Here is an 8,208-nt window from a genome sequence, read left to right as displayed (position 1 = left end):
TCATGGAAGAAATGAATTTCTAGGAGGCTTCTGAAACTAGAATATGTTGTCTAGAAGACCAAAAGGGATTGATCACAAAAGTCTTATCATTTTAAAAATTAATTAATTAATTAATTAATTTTTGGCTGTGCTGGGTCTTCATTGCTGCGCACGGGCTTTCTCTAGTTGCGGCGAGCAGGGGCAACTCTTCGTTGCAGTGCGTGGACTTCTCATTGTGGTGGCTTCTCTTGTTGTGGAGCGCAGGGCTTCAGTAGTTGTGGCACGTGGGCTCAGTAGTTGTGCCTTAGCGGGCTCTGGAACACAGGCTCAGTAGTTGTGCCGCAGGGGCTTAGCTGCTCCGCAGCATGTGGTATCTTCCCAGACTGGGCTGGAACCCATGTCCCCTGCACCGGCAGGCAGATTCTTAAGCACTGCGCCACCAGGGAAGTCCCGAAACTGTTACCGTTGAATGCTGGCTAGAGAGTGTCTCTATACACAAAGCTGTATTAGAATCACCTGGGGAGCTTAAAAATGAAATACTAATGCCTGGGTCCCACACCCAGAAAGTAGAATTTCTTTGGTCAGGGCGGGGATCTCTAACATAATTCTAAACGTGCAGGCCGGGTTTGAGAACTACTAGTTGATGCACCTTATTCCACAGGGGCAATGAGCTTATGGATTCCAGTCTTTCTGCTAGGGTGGTCTTCTTAGGAATCATTTTAAGTGAAGCTAAGAAATCAGGTAGCAATATGGAAGGAGGCTCAGGAGGGATGGAAAACAGCTGAATGTAGTGGAAAGACTCACTAAAAACTGGTTTCTACTTTTTCCTGAGATTTGACTAATTCTCCAGTAAAGCTTAGGGGGTTGGAAGTATGGAACATAGATTGACAGGGTTTCCTGACCATGGCTCCCGCCGGAGCTGGCCACAGTTCCTCTGGCACCATTTTTATAGCAGGTTGAAATACTATATAGACTCTGCCTCTTTAATTTGGATGTATAACAATGCTGTTGTTGTTATGATTTATTTTGGCACATAAAGGTATTAATAGCAAGTATCTTCACTGAAATTGTATTTGGATGTGACTTAGTAGGCTGCTCTATGCACACACTGATATTTACTGAGCTATTTGGGAACAGGATGTACCCTGCATCTTAAGTGACCACGAGCCTCCCCAGTCCAGTAAATGCATACTTCAACTAGTACAATTTTTAAATATCTCAATGCTTAGAAGTAATAAAAAGAAATTCAAAGAAGTTTAAAAAATAGTTAAAGCTGATGTCTACTTTTTCTTCGGGACAACAAGGTATCACGGATATCAAGTCAATGTTCGCAGTTTGGGAAGAATCTATTCATGAGTTTATCCTATGCCAAAACCATGGGCAAAGTGAATCCTTGTAGCTCGTTATGAGAATTAATCCAAGTTTTGTTTAGTGTTAGTATCCTTACTGGTTCCTCTTTAAAAATAGTTCTTCTTTTAGTTTGTAGTTCGTGCTTTTCCCAGGCTGGTTCGGAAGAGCCTGGTAAGGCTGCAGCAAACAGGGAAAGGACAGCTCTCCACCTAAGGCACACCAGTTCTCTGGTCAGAAGGCTTTCTGTTAGCATAAGGGAGTGTGCTGGGAGGAGATGAGGGTAGTTTCATCTGTAGGCGTGAGGTCACTATCTCTTTACTTTCTAGGATAGATCTGTTCTGGCCATAAGACATACTTTAAGTTTATTTTTATATCGTGGCTTTAAAAATATTGGATATTGCCAGATACCTACTATTTTAGAACAAGGCAGGAAGGGCTAAGTGAATTTTTTTAAAAAGAACACTTAATGTGTTTCTTAATGTAAATTGTTCTCAAGAGAACCAAATATGGTATCGATTTATAAAGTTTTGTTCTGTTTGTTATTTCTCTTTCAAAATAAGAATGCCACATCCAAACAGTTAACCACTTACTTAGATGGGACATTAAAATTTTTTTGACAATTGGTTCTTTAAAGGCTTTGGTGTTAAAATAGTTTATAATGATTCTGTTGTAACAAAGTGACGTAAAAGAGTAATGCTCAGGGCCAGCTAGTGTGAGTGAGTTCTGGTGCCGGCTTCACTACTCACTAGCTCTGTGACATAGAGCAAATTATCTTGATCTCTGTTCACAGGGGGAGAGAGGGCAGAGGGACTGCTACACCAGCTTTAAATACTATGGTGCACTTAAACACTATTTACATTTCAATGAAGAAATTCTAAAATGAAAGTTTATACAGATTTGCTTTCAAGAAATTCATCTCTGTGTGTAAATTATTACTTTAATCATCCCTTAGAAGAACCAGTTTATACTCAAGAATATACAGCAAATTATTTGTGTAAGAGACATCAAGATGGACCCCCGCCACCCCCTGCCCCCCATTTGCTCTCTCCTTCTATGGGAAAAATCTGTTTCCCTGGCCTGTGTATCTTGGAAGTTCTGATACATTAGTTTGTCTCTCTTAGATACCCTCAGCACATATGGTAGACTTTTTGATGAAACTAGTGTGACAAGTCAGAGCCCAGAGCAAAACTTTCTGCTTGGCGAATGTCTCTGTTCTCACAGAAGTTGCTATGAGGCTGGTTTCGTACCTCCAGCAAAACTAGTGCAGTAATGTGAGGGCCCCAGCCTGCTTGTCCCGTCATGGTTGCTGCATTGCCCTGACTGAGATGGACTCAGTCCAAGATCAGCCAGTCACCTCCCCCGCACCAACCAGAATTCTCTCTCAGATCCTTATTCCTAGTCCCTCCTTCTTTGCTTCACCGTAAGACCTTACTTTCTCACAGAATTTTATGGGAAAATAGAGACTGTGTGTTGGTTAAAAGTGAATTTCCATGCAGGAAATGTTGCTTTCTCTGAAATAAGGTCCTGGATTTTACATAAAAAGGAAGTTTCTCCAAGATTCTGTGAAGCATTATCCGACTGAAACTCTTTTGTCACTAAAAATAAAAATATCATGTTCTCTTAACAGACAGGTCTTTTTGAAGGAAAATGCTGTGTAATTCTAAGTGAAAAAGGACATGTATATTTTTGTCCAATGTATTATTACATTTGAAATGAGGGGAAATAGCTGTCAAATTAAAAGCTTCTGATGAAAATAATTAAAACCTAGTAAGTGGTTGTTAGAAATTATATTTAAAAATTGTTAACCATGAAACTCCTAAAAGTAAGCACAGTGAGTCCATAGTATGTATCCAAATATTTCATGAAGAAAAAGAAAGTTATTACTTAGACAATCAGTTGAAATTGGAGAAAATGTCCTCTTCACTGTTACACAGTATGGGCTTATTCAAAATGTTTTTTTAAAACATATCTGTTGAGCTTTAGAAAATTATTGGTAGAGTTATCACAGCAAGGTTGAGAGAATTGGATATCTGTAATGGACCCTCTAACCCCCTTATCTGGAAAATACAAAATGTCCTCTAGATGGAGCACCAGGACTTCTCTTTGTTAAGATAAATAAGTCTTAATTTTGTGAAAGGCACTTCAGAACTTCATTTTAAACAGAAAATAAAGAACCTGTTCTTAACTTTGGCATGTATTACCCGGAACATGTACTATTTGATGAAGGAAATGTTATATTTCAGACAACTTATCCTTGCATGTGCTGGAGTAAAATGTGTTTGATTTTTAATTATCCAAGTGAGATTCACTGGGTCCTGGAGACTTGCTGTGGCATGTGCAAGAGCCAGAAAAGCTGCAGATGTTCTCTAAAGACTTGAGTATGAGTGAGAGGGAGGGATGGTGGAGGCTAAGAACCACAAAGTTTAGGAAAAGTCCCTTTGCTAGATGGAAGCATTCTCCAAAGGTAGCTTCAGTGTCTACCGAAGAAGTAATCATGAATGTGAAATACAGAAAGGAAGTTTGAAGTCATCTAATGCATTCTTCTCATTTTGCAAAAGAATAAAAAGAGAATCAGAGAAGTAGATGTCTTTCTTTTATGCTGATGCAGTTAGTGATGTCACAGACAAAACTGACTAAGTAGTATGGTGAAGCTTTGTGGTTTTAGATGTCTAGCATCCAGTCCCTCTTCCTAAAAACACTGATTTTCTTTTGGGAATTATATTCCCCAAAGTGTATGGAATCTTACAGTGGAATCTGAAGTGTCCCATGAAATTCCTTCTGTATAGCCAAGGGTTAGGTATGTGACCCAATCAGTTTTCCAGGGACTTTAAATCTTGAGCAGAGTTTTTGTAAGAAGATAGGAAAGAGTTGGAATTCATTTATCTTAGGTAATCTTATAACCTAATATTCATTTGACTAAACATGATTCTTTTTTCCCCCCAACTTTACTGAGATATAATTGACTTATAGTATTGTGTAAGTTTAAGGTGTACGACGTAATGTTTTGATATATGTATTCATTGCAAATTCCAAGCATGATTCTTCCACCTTCCTATTAGTTCTATGAGATCTCCAATAACCTGATAATTCCCCTTTTGCTTAGGTTGGCCAGAGTTAGTTTCTGATACTTGCAACTAAAGAACCTTGTGATTCCAGCAACTACCATCCACCCAACAATGAAGCAAGACCTTCTTATTACAAATTGAAATCACCCAGCAGAGCTGCCTTAGGTCACCAAGAGTAATTTAAGACTGATTCATACAGGAAAAATAAAAACACTCTTCTAATTGCCCTGACCAGAAATATAATCAGAATACTATGTTCTAGATCTTTTGAACAATTCCAAATTTTGAATTCTAGTCAGATTAACCTGACAATGCTATTGTAATAAACATTTGTTGCCTCAATAAGAAAAGTTTTCTGTTATATAATATTATGCTAGAGAACACTCTAAAATTATATTTAAGATAGCATTTACAATCTTTTCTGATGATAAAAGTAATACTGATTTATTTTGCTCAGATTTTTTCCTAAATCTAAAAATTATATAAAATGAATAAACTGTTGCTTCTTTTCCTATTAGAAATGAGGAAAAAATTCTCCAAACTGGTAAAGTAGTACAAACAATAAGCTATAGAATTATGTGAGTCAGACTAAAATAACAATGAAATACTATGACTGTTGAAATTTCTTTCCTCATTCAAATTCTTTCTCAAAAGCATTTAGCTTAACCCTGCTATGTAGAAAATGTGTACAAAAACCTCCTTTTTCTTTTTAATGTAATTTCTTTTAATATACCCAGCAGGTAATCACTCACTCCCCCCCACGGTATCTCAAAATATAATTTTTAAAAAGGAATTTGATGTTTATAAAAGTTTCTTAGGCTATTATAACTAATCTTTGGAATAACGCAGTAGGATATGATTTATAAGCTGACAGGTCTCGTGTTTTAACAATGAAATCTACTGGAAACAGTTAGACCACTCTTATCTTAATGACATTTTAAGGCAAAATTTGCATTTTGGCTCAGCTTGCAAAGCAGGGGAAAAGAATGCTCCGAAGCCTGAGAGCAGGCACGTTGGCTTTCAAAAGCAAGCCAGCAGAGGGCTTTCCTGGGCTTGCTACAAGTGCCTTGTTAATGGCATATTCATGGCACAACTGAAGAAAAATTACCTTATGAAATATAAACTCATATTAAAAGGAAATCAGTTTCCTAGATATGAGCTACCTTATTAAATAAAAAGAAAAGCTGGTTAGTAGATTGAAATTTATATGATTTAATTCAACCTAAAATTTGTCTTTTTAATGTAACATCCTTTTGAAGGTCACAATGTGTGTTAATCAGGTAGAAGTGCAGGTAAAACCTCACCAGACTGTGGGGTCCACTCATATTAGATTTTGATGTAGGTGGTGCCCTACTGTGGCTTTAACTGGGTTGCCGTGCACTGGGGCTGGAGCCAGCTCGTACTGGCTCGTGAAAGCCTGTTATTAAATTTGCAGAATTTAATGAGTCAGTTGGAATCACATTTGTAGCTCAAAATTGGCCATGGTGGGAATATTTACACCATGGAAATCTGCAAACACTCTGAATCTGGGCACTCCCCTTTCCCCTGAGCTGGTTGTTAAACATTTACCAGCACATCTCTGGATATAACAAAAAGGGGATTTTCTTAAGAATTGTGCCATCTCACACCATTTTCATGCCTGTTCATGCCTGCCTCTGTCCAGGCTGGCTGAGTGCACAAAAAGTCATTCTTGAAGGTTTGGTTCCAGTGTCTTAGATATTGGGAGCTCAGTCTGGCTCTTTCTTCACCGACAAGTAGGTGGGATCTGGAGGTGGGCTCTGGAGTCGCCCTTGGGGTTTGGTGTGCAGGGGAACGTGTGTGGATGAGGCAGTGAGCGCAGGCCTTGATGTGTCTGTGAGCAGTGGGCTGCAGCCCCTCTCTCTGTACCTATTGTTTATTTTCTCCCCTCTGGTCTTTCACAGGTTATAGTAATTGAGATTGTCTCAGGCAAGGTTAACCTATGTCTCAGCTGTGCCTTCTAAAATGCTATGTCCTTTCAGCTTCACACCTCACATGGCATCTGTCATTGTTGATGTAATAATATTGTTATTTATAAATGTGGTGGGGCCTCAGATTTATGAACACCACATGCAGATGTGCAATGAAAAATTAGGTTCTTTATTTTTTTCTGTAGCTGACCTTATTATGATCACCATCCACAGCTCTATTTGGTTGGCTTCGGTAAATGTCCTTCACAATTCCAGCCCCTTCCCCGGCTGGCATCTGCGTGTGGAGGTGTCACTGTCCTTGACTGTCTTTGGAACACTGGCTCTGAGGTCTGTACAGTGTTCTCTGAACTAGTGCTGGTCTCCGCTGGGAGTGGCTGGTCTGGACTTCTCCGTGGGTTGGTGACCTTTGCTCTACAGTTGTTCGTATCCCTCGTGTTTTGCTGATGTTTGCAACTGCTGATGGAAGCTGCTGTAACTCTTGCTTTGTTATTCTGGTTATTTTCTGATGATTTGGGGCTCTCCTTCAGCTCTCACTGGCTTTGTGTAACCCTTTGAAGTCTGTGAATCCTCGGCCATGCATCCAACCACCAGACTTCTGTGTCGGAGGTGCTTCTTTCTTCAGATAGCTGCCCTCTGGTGAGCTCTGAAGTCAGACTCTCAACAACCTTCCATAGCATTCCTATGGAAGCATGGTCTCATCTGTCAAGTGGCATCTGAGGGCTGCCAGGAGAGCTGCACTCAGGTCCTCCCTTTGCTTAATCCATACTTTGCTTCTACCTTCCACATGTCCTTTGTGGAGCCACCTTCTTCCCAACCTTTGATTCTTTCTCCTCCCCACAGTCTTTCTGGCTGTGTGTGATGACCTTTAACTCCTTCTTCCTCCTTACGTCACTGAGAACTCCATAGAAAACTTTAAGACCTAATTCCTAAGTCCTGCCTCTTAATATATGAGGGGGAGAGAAGTAGTATAGAAAATCTCCTTCTTTGGAGATTTTGGAAATACTGTTGGAAAAGCTTGGCTTTTAAATTTATTATCTTTTTGTAGGCAAAATATCCTATTTTGTAGTTTTGAAGCTGAATATCATATTTTCCTTTTTTCCTCTGAATAATATGAAATCCTAAATGCAGATATACGCCTCATTCTAACTTGGAGAAGATCATACACATAAAATTGCAAAAGAGAAAAAATATATTAATTATCCCCATTACATACATGTAACTTTGCTCACCCTCTGGGTTATATACGCTCCATGATAGAAGGCTCTCCTGCTGTTCAAGACCTGTTCTCTCTCTTTGAATTTGCAAACAAAGCAACTGACATAGGATTAATCTCCAAAATATACAAGCAGCTCATGCAGCTCAATATCAAAGAAACAAACAACCCAATCCAAAAATAGGCAGAAGACCTAAATAGGCATTTCTCCAAAGAAGACATACAGACTGCCAACAAACACATGAAAGGGTGCTCAACATCACTAATCATTAGAGAAATGCAAATCAAAACTACAATGAAGTATCACCTCACACCCGGTCAGAATGACCATCATCAAAAAATCTACAAACAATAAATGGTGGAGAGGGTGTGGAGAAAAGGCAACCCTCTTGCACCATTGGTGGGAATGTAAATTGATACAGCCACTATGGAAAACAGTATGGAGGTTCCTTAAAAAACTAAAAATAGAATTACCATCTGACCCAGCAATCCCACTACTGAGCATATACCCTGAGAAAACCATAATTCAAAAAGAGTCATGTACCACAATGTTCATTGCAGCACTATTTACAATAGGCAGGACATGGAAGCAACCTAAATGTCCATTGACAGATGAATGGATAAAGAAGATGTGGCACATGTATACAATGGA

This window comes from Tursiops truncatus, chromosome 11, assembly GCF_011762595.2.
Source record: "Tursiops truncatus isolate mTurTru1 chromosome 11, mTurTru1.mat.Y, whole genome shotgun sequence".
Taxonomy (NCBI): domain Eukaryota; kingdom Metazoa; phylum Chordata; class Mammalia; order Artiodactyla; family Delphinidae; genus Tursiops; species Tursiops truncatus.
This window is presented reverse-complemented; position numbering follows the sequence as displayed.